Source organism: Miniopterus schreibersii (genome assembly GCF_964146895.1).
Source record: "Miniopterus schreibersii genome assembly, chromosome: 11".
NCBI classification, from domain to species: Eukaryota; Metazoa; Chordata; class Mammalia; order Chiroptera; family Miniopteridae; genus Miniopterus; species Miniopterus schreibersii.
Window position 1 is genome coordinate 73100574 of NC_138111.1, and position 17988 is coordinate 73118561.

Consider the following 17988-nt stretch of genomic DNA (forward strand, 5'->3'; position numbering starts at 1 on the left):
TTAGGATTGGACCTAGGGTTAGGGTTATGTTGAGGGCTGGGTTAGAGTGACGGTTAGGGTTAGGATTGGACCTAGGGTTAGGGTTATGTTGAGGGCTAGGGTTAGAGAGTCGGTTAGGGTTAGGATTGGACCTAGGGTTAATGTTATGTTGAGGGCTAGGGTTAGAGAGACGGTTAGGGTTAGGATTGGACCTAGGGTTAGGGTTATGTTCAGGGCTAGGGTTAGAGAGACAATTAGGGTTAGAATTGGACCTAGGGTTACGGTTATGTTGAGGGCTAGGGTTAGAGAGACGGTTAGGGATAGGTTGGACCTAGGGTTAGTGTTATTTTCAGGACTAGGGTTAGAGAGACGGTTAGGGTTAGGATTGGACCTAGGGTTAGGGTTATGTTGAGGGCTAGGGTTAGAGAGACGGTTAGGATTAGGATTGGACCTAGGGTTAGGGTTATGTTGAGGGCTAGGGTTAGAGAGACGGTTATGGTGAGGATTGGACCTAGGGTTAGGGTTATATTGAGGACTAGGGTTAGAGAGACGTTTAGGGATAGGATTGGACCTAGGGTTAGGGTTACGTTGAGGGCTAGGGTTAGAGAGACGGTTAGGGTTAGGATTGGTTTAAGGTTAAGGTTATGTTGAGGGCTAGGGTTAGAGACAGTTAGAGCTAGGATTGGACCTAGGGTTAGGGTTAGGTTGAGGGCTAGGGTTAGACAGACGGTTAGGGTGAAGGTTGGACCTAGGGTTAGGGTTATGTTGAGGGCTAGGGTTAGAGAGACGGTTAGGGTTAGTTATGTTGAGGGCTAGGGTCACAGAGACGGTTAGGGTTAGGATTGGACCTAGGGTTAGGGTTAGCTTTAGGGCTAGGGTTAGAGAGACAATTAGGGTTAGGATTGGACCTAGGGTTAGGGTTATGTTGAGGGCTATGCTTAGAGAGCCGGTTAGGGTTAGGATTCGACCTAGGGTTAGGGTTATGTTGAGGGCTAGGCTTAGAGAGACGGTTAGGGTTAGGATTGGACCTAGGGTTAGGGTTATGTTGATGGCTAGGGTCACAGAGACGGTTAGGGTTAGAATTGGACCTAGGGTTAGGGTTATGTTGAGGGCTAGGCTTAGAGAGATGGTTAGGGTTAGGATTGGACCTAGGGTTAGGGTTATGTTGAGGGCTAGGGTCACAGAGACGGTTAGGGTTAGAATTTGACCTAGGGTTAGGGTTATGTTGAGGGCTAGGGATAGAGAGGCGGTTAGGTTTAGGATTAGACCTAGGGTTAGGGTTATGTTGAGGGCTAGGTTAGAGAGACGGTAAGGTTGAGGATTGGACCTAGGGTTAGGGTTATGTTGAGGGCTAGGGTTAGAGAGACGGTTAGGGTTAGGATTGGACCTAGGGTTAGTGTTATGTTGAGGGCTAGGGTTAGATAGACGGTTAGGGTTAGGATTGGTCCGAAGGTTAGGGTTATGTTGAGGGCTAGGGTTAGAGAGACGGTTAGGGTGAGGATTGGACCTAGGGTAAGGGTTATCTTGAGGGCTAGGGTTAGAGAGACGGTTTGGTTTAGGATTGGACCTAAGGTTAGGGTTATGTTTAGGACTAGGGTTAGAGAGACGGTTAGGGTTAGGATTGGACCTACGGTTAGGGTTATGTTGAGGGCTAGGGTCACAGAGACGGTTAGGGTTAGGATTGGACCTAGGGTTAGGGTTATGTTGAGGGCTAGGGTTAGAGAGACGGTTAGGGTTAGGAACGGACCTTGGGTTAGGGTCATGTTGAGGGCTAAGGTTAGAGAGACGGTTAGGGCTAGGATTGGACCTAGGGTTAGGGTTAGGTTGAGGGCGAGGGTTAGACAGACGGTTAGGGTGAAGATTGGACCTAGGGTTAGGGTTATGTTGAGGGCTAGGGTTAGAGAGACGGTTAGGGTTAGGATTGGACCTAGGGTTAGGGTCATGTTGAGGGCTAAGGTTAGAGAGACGGTTAGGGTTAGGATTGGACCTAGGGTTAGGGTTAGCTTGAGGGCCAGGGTTAGAGAGACAATTAGGGTGAGGATTGGAACTAGGGTTAGGGTTATGTTGAGGGCTAGGGTTAGAGAGACAGTTAGGGTTAGGATTGGACCTAGGGTTAGGGTTATGTTGAGGGCTAGGGTCACAGAGACGGTTAGGGATAGGATTGGACCTAGGGTTAGGGTTATGTTGAGGGGTAGTGTTAGAGAGACGGTTAGGGTTTAGGATTGGACCTAGGGTTAGGGTTATGTTGAGGGCTAGGGTTAGAGAGACGGTTAGGGTTAGGATTGGACCTAGGGTTAGGGTTATGTTCAGGGCTAGGGTTAGAGAGACAATGAGGGTTAGAATTGGACCTAGGGTTAGGGTTATGTTGAGGGCTAGGGTTAGAGAGACGGTTAGGGATAGGTTGGACCTAGGGTTAGTGTTATTTTCAGGACTAGGGTTAGAGAGACGGTTAGGGTTAGGATTGGACCTAGGGTTAGGGTTATGTTGAGGGCTAGGGTTAGAGAGACGGTTAGGATTAGGATTGGACCTAGGGTTAGGGTTATGTTGAGGGCTAGGGTTAGAGAGACGGTTATGGTGAGGATTGGACCTAGGGTTAGGGTTATATTGAGGACTAGGGTTAGAGAGACGTTTAGGGATAGGATTGGACCTAGGGTTAGGGTTACGTTGAGGGCTAGGGTTAGAGAGACGGTTAGGGTTAGGATTGGACCTAAGGTTAAGGTTATGTTGAGGGCTAGGGTTAGAGACGGTTAGAGCTAGGATTGGACCTAGGGTTAGTGTTAGGTTGAGGGATAGGGTTAGACAGACGGTTAGGGTGAAGGTTGGACCTAGGGTTAGGGTTATGTTGAGGGCTAGGGTTAGAGAGACGGTTAGGGTTAGGATTGGACCTACGGTTAGGGTTATGTTGAGGGCTAGGGTCACAGAGACGGTTAGGGTTAGGATTGGACCTAGGGTTAGGGTTATGTTGAGGGCTAGGGTGAGAGAGACGGTTAGGGTTAGGATTGGACCTAGGGTTAGGGTTATGTTGAGGGCTAGGGTAGGAGAGACGGTTAGGGTTAGGATTGGACCTAGGGTTAGGGTCATGTTGAGGGCTAGGGTTAGAGAGACGGTTAGGGCTACGATTGGACCTAGGGTTAGGGTTAGGTTGAGGGCTAGGGTTAGACAGACGGTTAGGGTGAAGATTGGACCTATGGTTAGGGTTACGTTGAGGGCTAGGGTTAGAGAGACGGTTAGGGTTAGGATTGGACCTAGGGTTAGGGTTAGCTTTAGGGCTAGGGTTAGAGAGACAATTAAGGTTAGGATTGGACCTAGGGTTAGATTTATGTTGAGGGCTAGGCTTAGAGAGACGGTTAGGGTTAGGATTGGACCTAGGGTTAGGGTTATGTTGAGGGCTAGGGTTAGAGAGACGGTTAGGGTGAGGATTGGACCTAGGGTTAGGGTTATGTTGAGGGGTAGTGTTAGAGAGACGGTTAGGGTTTAGGATTGGACCTAGGGTTAGGGTTATGTTGAGGACTAGGGTTAGAGAGACGATTAGGGTTAAGATTGGACCTAGGGTTACGGTTATCTTGAGGGCTAGGGTTAGATAGACGGTTAGGGTTAGGATTGGTCCTAAGGTTAGGGTTATGTTGAGAGCTAGGGTTAGAGAGACGGTTAGGGTGAGGATTGGACCTAGGGTAAGAGTTATGTTGAGGGCTAGGGTTAGAGAGACGGTTTGGTTTAGGATTGGACCTAGGGTTAGGGTTATGTTTAGGACTAGGGTTAGAGAGACGGTTAGGGTTAGGATTGGACCTACGGTTAGGTTTATGTTGAGGGCTAGGGTCACAGAGTCGGTTAGGTTTAGGATTGGACCTCGGGTTAGGGTTATGTTGAGGGTTAGGGTTAGAGAGACGGTTAGGGTTAGGAACGGACCTAGGATTAGGGTTATGTTGAGGGCTAGGGTTAGAGAGACGGTTAGGGTTAGGATTGGACCTAGGGTTAGGGTCATGTTGAGGGCTAAGGTTAGAGAGACGGTTAGGGCTAGGATTGGACCTAGGGTTAGGGTTAGGTTGAGGGCGAGGGTTAGACAGACGGTTAGGGTGAAGTTTGGACCTAGGGTTAGGGTTATGTTGAGGGCTAGGGTTAGAGAGACGGTTAGGGTTAGGATTGAACCTAGGGATAGTGTTAGCTTGAGGGCTAGGGTTAGAGAGACAATTAGGGTGAGGATTGGACCTAGGGTTAGGGTTATGTTGAGGGCTAGGGTCACAGAGACGGTTAGGGATAGGATTGGACCTAGGGTTAGGGTTATGTTGAGGGGTAGTGTTAGAGAGACGGTTAGGGTTTAGGATTGGACCTAGGGTTAGGGTTATGTTGAGGGCTAGGGTCACAGAGATGGTTAGGGATAGGATTGGACCTAGGGTTAGGGTTATGTTGAGGGGTAGTGTTAGAGAGACGGTTAGGGTTTAGGATTGGACCTAGGGTTAGGGTTATGTTCAGGGCTAGGGTTAGAGAGACAATTAGGGTTAGAATTGGACCTAGGGTTAGGGTTATGTTGAGGGCTAGGGTTAGAGAGACGGTTAGGGATAGGTTGGACCTAGGGTTAGTGTTATTTTCAGGACTATGGTTAGAGAGACGGTTAGGGTTAGGATTGGACCTAGGGTTAGGGTTATGTTGAGGGCTAGGGTTAGAGAGACGGTTAGGGTGAGGATTGGACCTAGGGTAAGAGTTATGTTGAGGGCTAGGGTTAGAGAGACGGTTTGGTTTAGGATTGGACCTAGGGTTAGGGTTATGTTTAGGACTAGGGTTAGAGAGACGGTTAGGGTTAGGATTGGACCTACGGTTAGGGTTATGTTGAGGGCTAGGGTCACAGAGTCGGTTAGGTTTAGGATTGGACCTCGGGTTAGGGTTATGTTGAGGGTTAGGGTTAGAGAGACGGTTAGGGTTAGGAACGGACCTAGGATTAGGGTTATGTTGAGGGCTAGGGTTAGAGAGACGGTTAGGGTTAGGATTGGACCTAGGGTTAGGGTCATGTTGAGGGCTAAGGTTAGAGAGACGGTTAGGGCTAGGATTGGACCTAGGGTTAGGGTTAGGTTGAGGGCGAGGGTTAGACAGACGGTTAGGGTGAAGTTTGGACCTAGGGTTAGGGTTATGTTGAGGGCTAGGGTTAGAGAGACGGTTAGGGTTAGGATTGGACCTAGTGTTAGTGTTAGCTTGAGGGCTAGGGTTAGAGAGACAATTAGGGTGAGGATTGGACCTAGGGTTAGGGTTATGTTGAGGGCTAGGGTCACAGAGACGGTTAGGGATAGGATTGGACCTAGGGTTAGGGTTATGTTGAGGGGTAGTGTTAGAGAGACGGTTACGGTTTAGGATTGGACCTAGGGTTAGGGTTATGTTGAGGGCTAGGGTCACAGAGACGGTTAGGGATAGGATTGGACCTAGGGTTAGGGTTATGTTGAGGGGTAGTGTTAGAGAGACGGTTAGGGTTTAGGATTGGACCTAGGGTTAGGGTTATGTTGAGGGCTAGGGTTAGAGAGACGGTTAGGGTTAGGATTGGACCTAGGGTTAGGGTTATGTTCAGGGCTAGGGTTAGAGAGACAATTAGGGTTAGAATTGGACCTAGGGTTAGGGTTATGTTGAGGGCTAGGGTTAGAGAGACGGTTAGGGATACGTTGGACCTAGGGTTAGTGTTATTTTCAGGACTAGGGTTAGAGAGACGGTTAGGGTTAGGATTGGACCTAGGGTTAGGGTTATGTTGAGGGCTAGGGTTAGAGAGACGGTTAGGGTGAGGATTGGACCTAGGGTAAGAGTTATGTTGAGGGCTAGGGTTAGAGAGACGGTTTGGTTTAGGATTGGACCTAGGGTTAGGGTTATGTTTAGGACTAGGGTTAGAGAGACGGTTAGGGTTAGGATTGGACCTACGGTTAGGGTTATGTTGAGGGCTAGGGTCACAGAGTCGGTTAGGTTTAGGATTGGACCTCGGGTTAGGGTTATGTTGAGGGTTAGGGTTAGAGAGACGGTTAGGGTTAGGAACGGACCTAGGATTAGGTTTATGTTGAGGGCTAGGGTTAGAGAGACGGTTAGGGTTAGGATTGGACCTAGGGTTAGGGTCATGTTGAGGGCTAAGTTTAGAGAGACGGTTAGGGCTAGGATTGGACCTAGGGTTAGGGTTAGGTTGAGGGCGAGGGTTAGACAGACGGTTAGGGTGAAGTTTGGACCTAGGGTTAGGGTTATGTTGAGGGCTAGGGTTAGAGAGACGGTTAGGGTTAGGATTGGACCTAGGGTTAGGGTTAGCTTGAGGGCTAGGGTTAGAGAGACAATTAGGGTGAGGATTGGACCTAGGGTTAGGGTTATGTTGAGGGCTAGGTTCACAGAGACGGTTAGGGATAGGATTGGACCTAGGGTTAGGGTTATGTTGAGGGGTAGTGTTAGAGAGACGGTTAGGGTTTAGGATTGGACCTAGGGTTAGGGTTATGTTGAGGGCTAGGGTCACAGAGACGGTTAGGGATAGGATTGGACCTAGGGTTAGGGTTATGTTGAGGGGTAGTGTTAGAGAGACGGTTAGGGTTTAGGATTGGACCTAGGGTTAGGGTTATGTTGAGGGCTAGGGTTAGAGAGACGGTTAGGGTTAGGATTGGACCTAGGGTTAGGGTTATGTTCAGGGCTAGGGTTAGAGAGACAATTAGGGTTAGAATTGGACCTAGGGTTAGGGTTATGTTGAGGGCTAGGGTTAGAGAGACGGTTAGGGATAGGTTGGACCTAGGGTTAGTGTTATTTTCAGGACTAGGGTTAGAGAGACGGTTAGGGTTAGGATTGGACCTAGGGTTAGGGTTATGTTGAGGGCTAGGGTTAGAGAGACGGTTAGGGTGAGGATTGGACCTAGGGTAAGAGTTATGTTGAGGGCTAGGGTTAGAGAGACGGTTTGGTTTAGGATTGGACCTAGGGTTAGGGTTATGTTTAGGACTAGGGTTAGAGAGACGGTTAGGGTTAGGATTGGACCTACGGTTAGGGTTATGTTGAGGGCTAGGGTCACAGAGTCGGTTAGGTTTAGGATTGGACCTCGGGTTAGGGTTATGTTGAGGGTTAGGGTTAGAGAGACGGTTAGGGTTAGGAACGGACCTAGGATTAGGGTTATGTTGAGGGCTAGGGTTAGAGAGACGGTTAGGGTTAGGATTGGACCTAGGGTTAGGGTCATGTTGAGGGCTAAGTTTAGAGAGACGGTTAGGGCTAGGATTGGACCTAGGGTTAGGGTTAGGCTGAGGGCGAGGGTTAGACAGACGGTTAGGGTGAAGTTTGGACCTAGGGTTAGGGTTATGTTGAGGGCTAGGGTTAGAGAGACGGTTAGGATTAGGATTGGACCTAGGGTTAGGGTTATGTTGAGGGCTAGGGTTAGAGAGACGGTTATGGTGAGGATTGGACCTAGGGTTAGGGTTATATTGAGGACTAGGGTTAGAGAGACGTTTAGGGATAGGATTGGACCTAGTTTTAGGGTTACGTTGAGGGCTAGGGTTAGAGAGACGGTTAGGGTTAGGATTGGACCTAAGGTTAAGGTTATGTTGAGGGCTAGGGCTAGAGACAGTTAGAGCTAGGATTGGACCTAGGGTTAGGGTTAGGTTGAGGGCTAGGGTTAGACAGACGGTTAGGGTGAAGGTTGGACCTAGGGTTAGGGTTATGTTGAGGGCTAGGGTTAGAGAGACGGTTAGGGTTAGTTATGTTGAGGGCTAGGGTCACAGAGATGGTTAGGGTTAGGATTGGACCTAGGGTTAGGGTTAGCTTTAGGGCTAGGGTTAGAGAGACAATTAGGGTGAGGATTGGACCTAGGGTTAGGGTTATGTTGAGGGCTATGCTTAGAGAGCCGGTTAGGGTTAGGATTCGACCTAGGGTTAGGGTTATGTTGAGGGCTAGGCTTAGAGAGACGGTTAGGGTTAGGATTGGACCTAGGGTTAGGGTTATGTTGATGGCTAGGGTCACAGAGACGGTTAGGGTTAGAATTGGACCTAGGGTTAGGGTTATGTTGAGGGCTAGGCTTAGAGAGATGGTTAGGGTTAGGATTGGACCTAGGGTTAGGGTTATGTTGAGGGCTAGGGTCACAGAGACGGTTAGGGTTAGAATTTGACCTAGGGTTAGGGTTATGTTGAGGGCTAGGGATAGAGAGGCGGTTAGGTTTAGGATTAGACCTAGGGTTAGGGTTATGTTGAGGGCTAGGGTTAGAGAGACGGTTAGGGTTAGGATTGGACCTAGGGTTAGGGTTATGTTGAGGGCTAGGTTAGAGAGACGGTAAGGTTGAGGATTGGACCTAGGGTTAGGGTTATGTTGAGGGCTAGGGTTAGAGAGACGGTTAGGGTTAGGATTGGACCTAGGGTTAGTGTTATGTTGAGGGCTAGGGTTAGATAGACGGTTAGGGTTAGGATTGGTCCTAAGGTTAGGGTTATGTTGAGGGCTAGGGTTAGAGAGACGGTTAGGGTGAGGATTGGACCTAGGGTAAGGGTTATGTTGAGGGCTAGGGTTAGAGAGACGGTTTGGTTTAGGATTGGACCTAGGGTTAGGGTTATGTTTAGGACTAGGGTTAGAGAGACGGTTAGGGTTAGGATTGGACCTACGGTTAGGGTTATGTTGAGGGCTAGGGTCACAGAGACGGTTAGGGTTAGGATTGGACCTAGGGTTAGGGTTATGTTGAGGGCTAGGGTTAGAGAGACGGTTAGGGTTAGCAACGGACCTTGGGTTAGGGTCATGTTGAGGGCTAAGGTTAGAGAGACGGTTAGGGCTAGGATTGGACCTAGGGTTAGGGTTAGGTTGAGGGCGAGGGTTAGACAGACGGTTAGGGTGAAGATTGGACCTAGGGTTAGGATTATGTTGAGGGCTAGGGTTAGAGAGACGGTTAGGGTTAGGATTGGACCTAGGGTTAGGGTTAGCTTGAGGGCTAGGGTTAGAGAGACAATTAGGGTGAGGATTGGACCTAGGGTTAGGGTTATGTTGAGGGGTAGGTTTAGAGAGACAGTTAGGGTTAGGATTGGACCTAGGATTAGGGTTATGTTGAAGGCTAGGGTCACAGAGACGGTTTGGGATAGGATTGGACCTAGGGTTAGGGTTATGTTGAGGGGTAGTGTTAGAGAGACGGTTAGGGTTTAGGATTGGACCTAGGGTTAGGGTTATGTTGAGGGCTAGGGTTAGAAAGACGGTTAGGGTTAGGATTGGACCTAGGTTTAGGGTTAGGTTGAGGTCTAGATCACAAAGACGGTTAGGGTTAGGATTGGACCTAGGGTTTTGGTTATGTTGAGGGCTAGGGTGAGAGAGACGGTTAGGGTTAGGATTGGACCTAGGGTTAGGGTTATGTTGAGGGCTAGGGTTAGAGAGACGGTTAGTGTTAGGATTGTACCTAGGGTTAGGGTTATGTTGAAGGCTAGTGTCACAGAGACGGTTAGGGTTAGGATTGGTCCTAAGGTTAGGGTTATGTTGAGGGCTAGGGTTAGAGAGACGGTTAGGGTGAGGATTGGACCTAGGGTAAGGGTTATGTTGAGGGCTAGGGTTAGAGAGACGGTTTGGTTTAGGATTGGACCTAGGGTTAGGGTTATGTTTAGGACTAGGGTTAGAGAGACGGTTAGGGTTAGGATTGGACCTAGGGTTAGGGTTATGTTGAGGGCTAGGGTTAGAGAGACGGTTTGGGTTAGGATTGGAACTAGGGTTAGGGTTATGTTGAGGGCTAGGGTTAGAGAGACGGTTTGGGTTAGGATTGGAACTTGGGTTAGGGTTATGTTAAGGGCTAGGGATAGAGAGACGGTTTGGGTTAGGATTGGACCTAGGGTTAGGGTTATGTTGAGGGCCAGGGTTAGAGAGACGGTTAGGGTTAGGATTGGACCTAGGGTTAAGGTTATGTTGAGGGCTAGGGTTAGAGAGACGGTTAGGGCTAGTATTGGACCTAGGGTTAGGGTTAGGTTGAGGGCTATGGTTAGACAGATGTTTAGGGTGAAGATTGGACCTAGGGTTAGGGTTATGTTGAGGGTTAGGGTTAGAGAGACGGTCAGGGTTAGGATTGGACCTAGGGTTAGGGTTATGTTGAGGGCTAGGGTCACAGAGACGGTTAGGGTTAGGATTGGACCTAGGATTAGGGTTATGTTGAGGGCTAGGGCTAGAGAGACGGATAGGGTCAGGATTGGACCTAGGGTTAGGGTTATGTTTAGGGCTAGTGTTAGAGTGACGGTTAGGGTTATGGTTGGACTTAGGGTTAGGGTTATGTTGAGGGCTAGGGTTAGAGAGACGGTTAGGGTTAGGATTGGACCTAGGGTTAGGGTTATGTTGAGGGCTGGGTTAGAGTGACGGTTAGGGTTAGGATTGGACCTAGGGTTAGGGTTATGTTGAGGGCTAGGGTTAGAGAGTCGGTTAGGGTTAGGATTGGACCTAGGGTTAATGTTATGTTGAGGGCTAGGGTTAGAGATACGGTTAGGGTGAAGATTACACCTAGGGTTAGGGTTATGTTGAGGGCTAGGGTTAGAGAGACGGTTAGGGTTAGGATTGGACCTAGGGTTAGGGTTATGTTGAGGGCTAGGGTTAGAGAGACGGTTAGGGTTAGGATTGGACCCAGGGTTAGGGTTATGTTGAGGGCTAGGTTTAGAGAGACGGTAAGGGTGAGGATTGGAACTAGGGTTAGGGTTATGTTGAGGGCTAGGGTTAGAGAGACGGTTAGGGTTAGGTTTGGACCTAGGGTTAGGGTTATGTTGAGGGCTAGGGTTAAAGAGACGGTTAGGGTGAGGATTGGACCTAGGGTAAGGGTTATGTTGAGGGCTAGGGTTAGAGAGACGGTTTGGTTTAGGATTGGACCTAGGGTTAGGGTTATGTTTAGGGCTAGGGTTAGAGAGAGGGTTAGGGTTAGGATTGGACCTAGGGTTAGGGTTATGTTGAGGGCTAGGGTTAGATAGACGGTTAGGGTTAGGATTGGTCCTAAGGTTAGGGTTATGTTGAGGGCTAGGTTTAGAGAGACGGTTAGGGCTAGGTTTGGACCTAGGGTTAGGGTTAGGTTGAGGGCTAGGGTTAGACAGACGGTTAGGGTGAAGATTGCACCTAGGGTTAGGGTTATGTTGAGGGCTAGGGTTAGAGAGACGGTTAGGGTTGGGATTGGACCTGGGGTTAGGGTTATGTTGAGGGCTAGGATTAGAGAGACGGTTAGGGTTAGGATTGGACCTAGGGTTAGGGTTATGTTCAGGGGTAGAGTTAGAGAGACGGTTAGGGTTAGGTTTGGACCTAGGGTTAGGGTTATGTTGAGGGCTAGGGTTAGAGAGACGGTTAGGGTTAGGATTGGACCTAGGGTTAAGGTTATGTTGAGGGCTAGGGTTGAGAGACGGTTAGGGTTAGGTTGGACCTAGGATTAGGGTTATGTTGAGGACTAGGGTTAGAGAGACGGTTAGGGTGAGATTTGGACCTAGGGTTAGGGTTATGTTGAGGACTAGGGTTAGAGAGACGGTTAGGATTAGGATTGGAACTACGGTTAGGGTTATGTTGAGGGGTAGGGTTAGAGAGACGGTTAGGGTTAGGATTGGACCTAGGGTTAGGGTTATGTTGAGGGCTAGGGTTAGAGAGACGGTTAGGGTTAGGATTGGACCTAGGGTTAGGGTTATGTTGAGGGCTAGGGTTACAGAGACGGTTAGGGCTAGTATTGGACCTAGGGTTAGGGTTAGGTTGAGGGCTAGGGTTAGACAGATGGTTAAGGTGAAGATTGGACCTAGGGTTAGGGTTATGTTGAGGGCTAGGGTTAGAGAGACGGTTAGGGTTAGGATTGGACCTAGGGTTAGGGTTATGTTGAGGGCTAGGGTTAGAGAGATGGTTAGGGTGAAGTTTGGACCTAGGGTTAGGGTTATGTTGAGGGCTACGGTTAGAGAGACGGTTACGGTTAGGATTGGAACTACGGTTAGGGTTATGTTGAGGGGTAGGGTTTGAGAGACGGTTAGGGTTAGGATTGGACCTAGGGTTAGGGTTATGTTGAGGGCTAGGGTTAGAGAGACGGTTAGGGTTAGGATTGGACCTAGGGTTAGGGTTATGTTGAGGGCTAGGGTTACAGAGACGGTTAGGGCTAGTATTGGACCTAGGGTTAGGGTTAGGTTGAGGGCTAGGGTTAGACAGATGGTTAGGGTGAAGATTGGACCTAGGGTTAGGGTTATGTTGAGGGCTAGGGTTAGAGAGACGGTTAGGGTTAGGATTGGACCTAGGGTTAGGGTTATGTTGAGGGCTAGGGTTAGAGAGACGGTTAGGGTTAATATTGGACCTAGGGTTAGGGTTAGGTTGAGGGCTAGGGTTAGACAGATGGTTAGGGTGAAGATTGGACCTAAGGTTAGGGTTATGTTGAGGGTTAGGGTTAGAGAGACGGTTAGGGTTAGGAGTGGACCTAGGGTTAGGGTTATGTTGAGGGCTAGGGTCACAGAAACGGTTACGGTTAGGATTGGACCTAGGGTTAGGGTTATGTTTAGGTCTAGGGTTAGAGTGACGGTTAGGGTTATGGTTGGACTTAGGGTTAGGGTTATGTTGAGGGATAGGGTTAGAGAGACGGTTAGGGTTAGGATTGGACCTAGGGTTAGGGTTATGTTGAGGGCTAGGGTTAGAGAGACGGTTAGGGTGAGGATTGGACCTAGGGTTAGGGTTATGTTGAGGGCTAGGGTTAGAGAGACGGTTAGGGTTAGGATTGGACCTAGGTTTAGGGTCAGGTTGAGGACTAGGGTTAGAGAGATGGTTAGGGTTAGGATTGGACCTAGGGTTAGTGTTAGGTTGAAGGCTACGGTTAGAGAGACGCTTTGGGTTAGGATTGGAACTAGGGTTAGAGTTATGTTAAGGGCTAGGGATAGAGAGACGGTTTGGGTTAGGATTGGACCTAGGGTTAGGGTTATGTTGAGGGCTAGGGTTAGAGAGACGGTTAGGGTTAGGATTGGACCTAGGGTTAAGGATATGTTGAGGGCTAGGGTTAGAGAGACGGTTAGGGCTAGTATTGGACCTAGGGTTAGGGTTAGGTTGAGGGCTAGGGTTAGACAGATGGTTAGGGTGAAGATTGGACCTAGGGTTAGGGTTATGTTGAGGGTTAGGGTTAGAGAGACGGTTAGGGTTAGGATTGGACCTAGGGTTAGGGTTATGTTGAGGGCTATGGTCACAGAGACGGTTAGGGTTAGGATTGGACCTAGGGTTAGGGTTATGTTGAGGGCTAGGGCTAGAGAGACGGTTAGGGTTGGGATTGGACCTAGGGTTAGGGTTATGTTTAGGGCTAGGGTTAGAGTGACGGTTAGGGTTATGGTTGGACTTAGGGTTAGGGTTATGTTGAGGGCTAGGGTTAGAGAGATGGTTAGGGTTAGGATTGGACCTAGGGTTAAGGTTATGTTGAGGGCTAGGGTTAGAGAGACGGTTAGGGTTAGGATTGGACCTAGGGTTAGGGTTATGTTGAGGGCTGGGTTAGAGTGACGGTTAGGGTTAGGATTGGACCTAGGGTTAGGATTATGTTGAGGGCTAGGGTTAGAGAGTCGGTTAGGCTTAGGATTGGACCTAGGGTTAAGGTTCTGTTGAGGGCTAGGGTTAGAGATACGGTTAGGGTGAAGATTACACCTAGGGTTAGGGTTATGTTGAGGGCTAGGGTTAGAGAGACGGTTAGGGTTAGGATTGGACCTAGGGTTAGGGTTATGTTGAGGGCTAGGGTCACAGAGACAGTTAGGGTTAGGATTGGACCCAGGGTTAGGTTTATATTGAGGGTTAGGGTTAGAGAGACGGTCAGGGTTAGGATTGGACCTAGGGTTAGGGTTATGTTGAGGGCTAGGGTTAGAGAGACGGTTAGGGTTAGGATTGGACCTAGGGTTAGGGTTATGTTGAGGGCTAGGGTTAGAGAGACGGTTAGGGTTAGTATTGGACCTAGGGTTAGGGTTAGGTTGAGGGCTAGGGTTAGACAGATGGTTAGGGTGAAGATTGGACCTAGGGTTAGGGTTATGTTGAGGGTTAGGGTTAGAGAGACGGTTAGGGTTAGGAGTGGACCTAGGGTTAGGGTTATGTTGAGGGCTAGGGTCACAGAAACGGTTACGGTTAGGATTGGATCTAGGGTTAGGGTTATGTTTAGGGCTAGGGTTAGAGTGACGGTTAGGGTTATGGTTGGACTTAGGGTTAGAGTTATGTTGAGGGCTAGGGTTAGAGAGACGGTTAGGGTTAGGATTGGACCTAGGGTTAGGGTTATGTTGAGGGCTAGGGTTAGAGAGACGGTTAGGGTGAGGATTGGACCTAGGGTTAGGGTTATGTTGAGGGCTAGGGTTAGAGAGACGGTTAGGGTTAGGATTGGACCTAGGTTTAGGGTCAGGTTTAGGACTAGGGTTAGAGAGATGGTTAGGGTTAGGATTGGACCTAGGGTTAGTGTTAGGTTGAAGGCTAGGGTTAGAGAGACGGTTAGGGTTAATATTGGACCTAGGGTTAGGGTTATGTTGAGGGCTAGGGTCAGAGAGACGGTTAGGGTTAGGATTGGACCTAGGGTTAGGGTTATGTTGAGGGCTAGGGTTAGAGAGACGCTTTGGGTTAGGATTGGAACTAGGGTTAGAGTTATGTTAAGGGCTAGGGATAGAGAGACGGTTTGGGTTAGGATTGGACCTAGGGTTAGGGTTATGTTGAGGGCTAGGGTTAGAGAGACGGTTAGGGTTAGGATTGGACCTAGGGTTAAGGTTATGTTGAGGGCTAGGGTTAGAGAGACGGTTAGGGCTAGTATTGGACCTAGGGTTAGGGTTAGGTTGAGGGCTAGGGTTAGACAGATGGTTAGGGTGAAGATTGGACCTAGGGTTAGGGTTACGTTGAGGGCTAGGGTTAGAGAGACGGTTAGGGTTAGGATTGGACCTAGGGTTAGGGTTATGTTGAGGGCTAGAGTTAGAGAGACGGTTAGGGTTAGGACTGGACCTAGGGTTAGGGTTATGTTGAGGGCTAGGGTTAGAGAGACGGTTAGGGTTAGGATTGGACCTAGGGTTAAGGTTATGTTGAGGGCTAGGGTTGAGAGACGGTTAGGGTTACGTTGGACCTAGGATTAGGGTTATGTTGAGGACTAGGGTTAGGGAGACGGTTAGGGTGAGGTTTGGACCTAAGGTTAGGCTTATGTTGAAGGCTAGGGTTAGAGAGACGGTTAGGATTAGGATTGGACCTAGGGTTAGCGTTATGTTGAGGGCTAGGGTTAGAGAGACGGTTAGGGTGAGGATTGGACCTAGGGTTAGGGTTATATTGAGGACTAGGATTAGAGAGACGGTTAGGGTTAGGATTGGACCTAGGGTTAGGGTTATGTTGAGGGCTAGGGTTCGAAAGACGGTTAGGGTGAGGATTGGACCTAGGGTTAGGGTTATGTTGAGGGCTAGGGTTAGACAGACGGTTAGGGTGAAGATTGGACCTATGGTTAGGGTTATATTGAGGGCTAGGGTTAGAGAGACGGTTAGGGTTAGGATTGGACCTAGGGTTAGGGTTAGCTTTAGGGCTAGGTTTAGAGAGACAATTAGGGTTAGGATTGGACCTAGGGTTAGGGTTATGTTGAGGGCTAGGCTTAGAGAGTCGGTTAGGGTTAGGATTGGACCTAGGGTTAGGGTTATGTTGAGGGCTAGGCTTAGAGAGACGGTTAGGGTTAGGATTGGACCTAGGGTTAGGGTTATGTTGAGGGCTAGGGTCACAGAGACGGTTAGGGTTAGAATTGGACCTAGGGTTAGGGTTATGTTGAGGGCTAGGCTTAGAGAGAAGGTTAGGGTTAGGATTGGACCTAGGGTTAGGGTTATGTTGAGGGCTAGGGTCACAGAGACGGTTAGGGTTAGAATTGGACCTAGGGTTAGGGTTATGTTGAGGGCTAGGGATAGAGAGGCGGTTAGGTTTAGGATTGGACCTAGGGTTAGGGTTATGTTGAGGGCTAGGGTTAGAGAGACGGTTAGGGTTAGTATTGGACCTAGGGTTAGGGTTATGTTGAGGGCTAGGTTTAGAGAGACGGTAAGGGTGAGGATTGGACCTAGGGTTAGGGTTATGTTGAGGGCTAGTGTTAGAGAGACTGTTAGGGTTAGGATTGGACCTAGGGTTAGGGTTATGTTGAGGGCTAGGGCTAGAGAGACGGTTAGGGTTAGGATTGGACCTAGGGTTAGGGTTATGTTGAGGGCTAGGATTAGATAGACGGTTAGGGTTACGATTGGTCCTAAGGTTAGGGTTATGTTGAGGGCTAGGGTTAGAGAGACGGTTAGGGTGAGGATAGGACCTAGGGTAAGGGTTATGTTGAGGGCTAGGGTTAGAGAGACGGATAGGGCTAGGATTGGACCTAGGGTTAGGGTTATGTTGAGGGCTAGGGTTAGAGAGACGGTTAGGGCTAGGATTGGACCTAGGGTTAGTGTTATGTTGAGGGCTAGGGTTAGAGAGATGGTTAGGGTTGGGATTGGACGTAGGGTTAGGGTTATGTGGAGGTCTAGGTTTAGAGAGACGGTTAGGGTTAGGATTGGACCTAGGGTTAGTGTTATGTTGAGGGCTAGGGTTAGAGAGACGGGTAGGGTTAGGATTGGACCTAGGGTTAGGGTTAGCTTGAGGGCTAGGGTTAGAGAGACAATTAGGGTTAGGATTGGACCTAGGGTTAGGGTTATGTTGAAGGCTAGGGTTAGAGAGGCGGTTAGGGTTAGGATTGGACCTAGGTTTAGGGTTAGGTTGGGGACTAGGGTTAGAGAGATGGTTAGGGTTAGGATTGGACCTAGGGTTAGTGTTAGGTTAAGGTCTAGGGTTAGATAGACGGTTCGGGTGAAGATTGGACTTGGGTTAGGGTTATTTGAGGGCTAGGGTTAGAGAGACGGTTAGGGTTAGGATTGGACCTAGGGTTAGGGTTATGTTGAGGGCTAGGTTTAGATAGACGGTTAGGGTTACGATTGGTCCTAAGGTTAGGGTTATGTTGAGGGCTAGGCTTAGAGAGACGGTTAGGGTTAGGATTGGACCTAGGGTTAGGGTTATTTTGAGGGCTAGGGTCACAGAGACGGTTAGGGTTAGGATTGGACCTAGGTTTAGGGTTAGGTTGAGGACTAGGGTTAGATAGATGGTTAGGGTTAGGATTGGACCTAGGGTTAGAGTTATGTTGAGGGCTAGGGTTAGAGAGACGGTTAGGGCTAGGATTGGACCTAGGGTTGGGGTTATGTTGAGGGCTAGGGTTAGAGAGACGGTTAGGTTAGTATTGGACCTAGGGGTAGGGTTAGCTTGAGGGCTAGGTTTAGAGAGACACTTAGGGTTAGGATTGGACCTAGGTTTAGGGTTAGGTTGAGGACTAGGGTTAGAGAGATGGTTAGGGTTAGGATTGGACCTAGGGTTAGGGTTAGGTTGAGGGCTATCGTTAGACAGACGGTTACGGTGAAGATTGGACATAGGGTTAGGGTTATGTTGAGGGCTAGGGTTAGAGAGACGGTTAGAGCTAGGATTGCACCTAGGGTTAGGGTTAGGTTGAGGGCTATGGTTAGACAGACGGTTACGGTGAAGATTGGACATAGTGTTAGGGTTATGTTGAGGGCTAGGGTTAGAGAGACGGTTAGGGTTAGGATTGGACCTAGGGTTAGGGTTATGTTGAGGGCTAGGGTCACAGAGACGGTTAGGGTTAGGATTGGACTTAGGGTTAGGATTATGTTGAGGGCTAGGGCTAGAGAGACGGTTAGGGTTAGGTTTGGACCTAGGGTTAGGGTTATGTTGAGGGCTAGGGTTAGAGAGACGGTTAGGGCTAGGATTGGACCTAGGGTTAGTGTTATGTTGAGGGCTAGGGTTAGAGAGATGGTTAGGTTTGGGATTGGACCTAGGGTTAGGGTTATGTGGATGGCTAGGGTTAGAGAGACGGTTAGGGTTAGGATTGGACCTAGGATTAGTGTTATGTTGAGGGCTAGGTTTAGAGAGATGGGTAGGGTTAGGATTGGACCTAGGGTTAGGGTTAGCTTGAGGGCTAGGGTTAGAGTAACAATTAGGGTTAGGATTGGACCTAGGGTTTGGGTTATGTTGAGGGCTAGGGTTAGAGAGGCGGTTAGGGTTAGGATTAGACCTAGGTTTAGGGTTAGGTTGAGGACTAGGGTT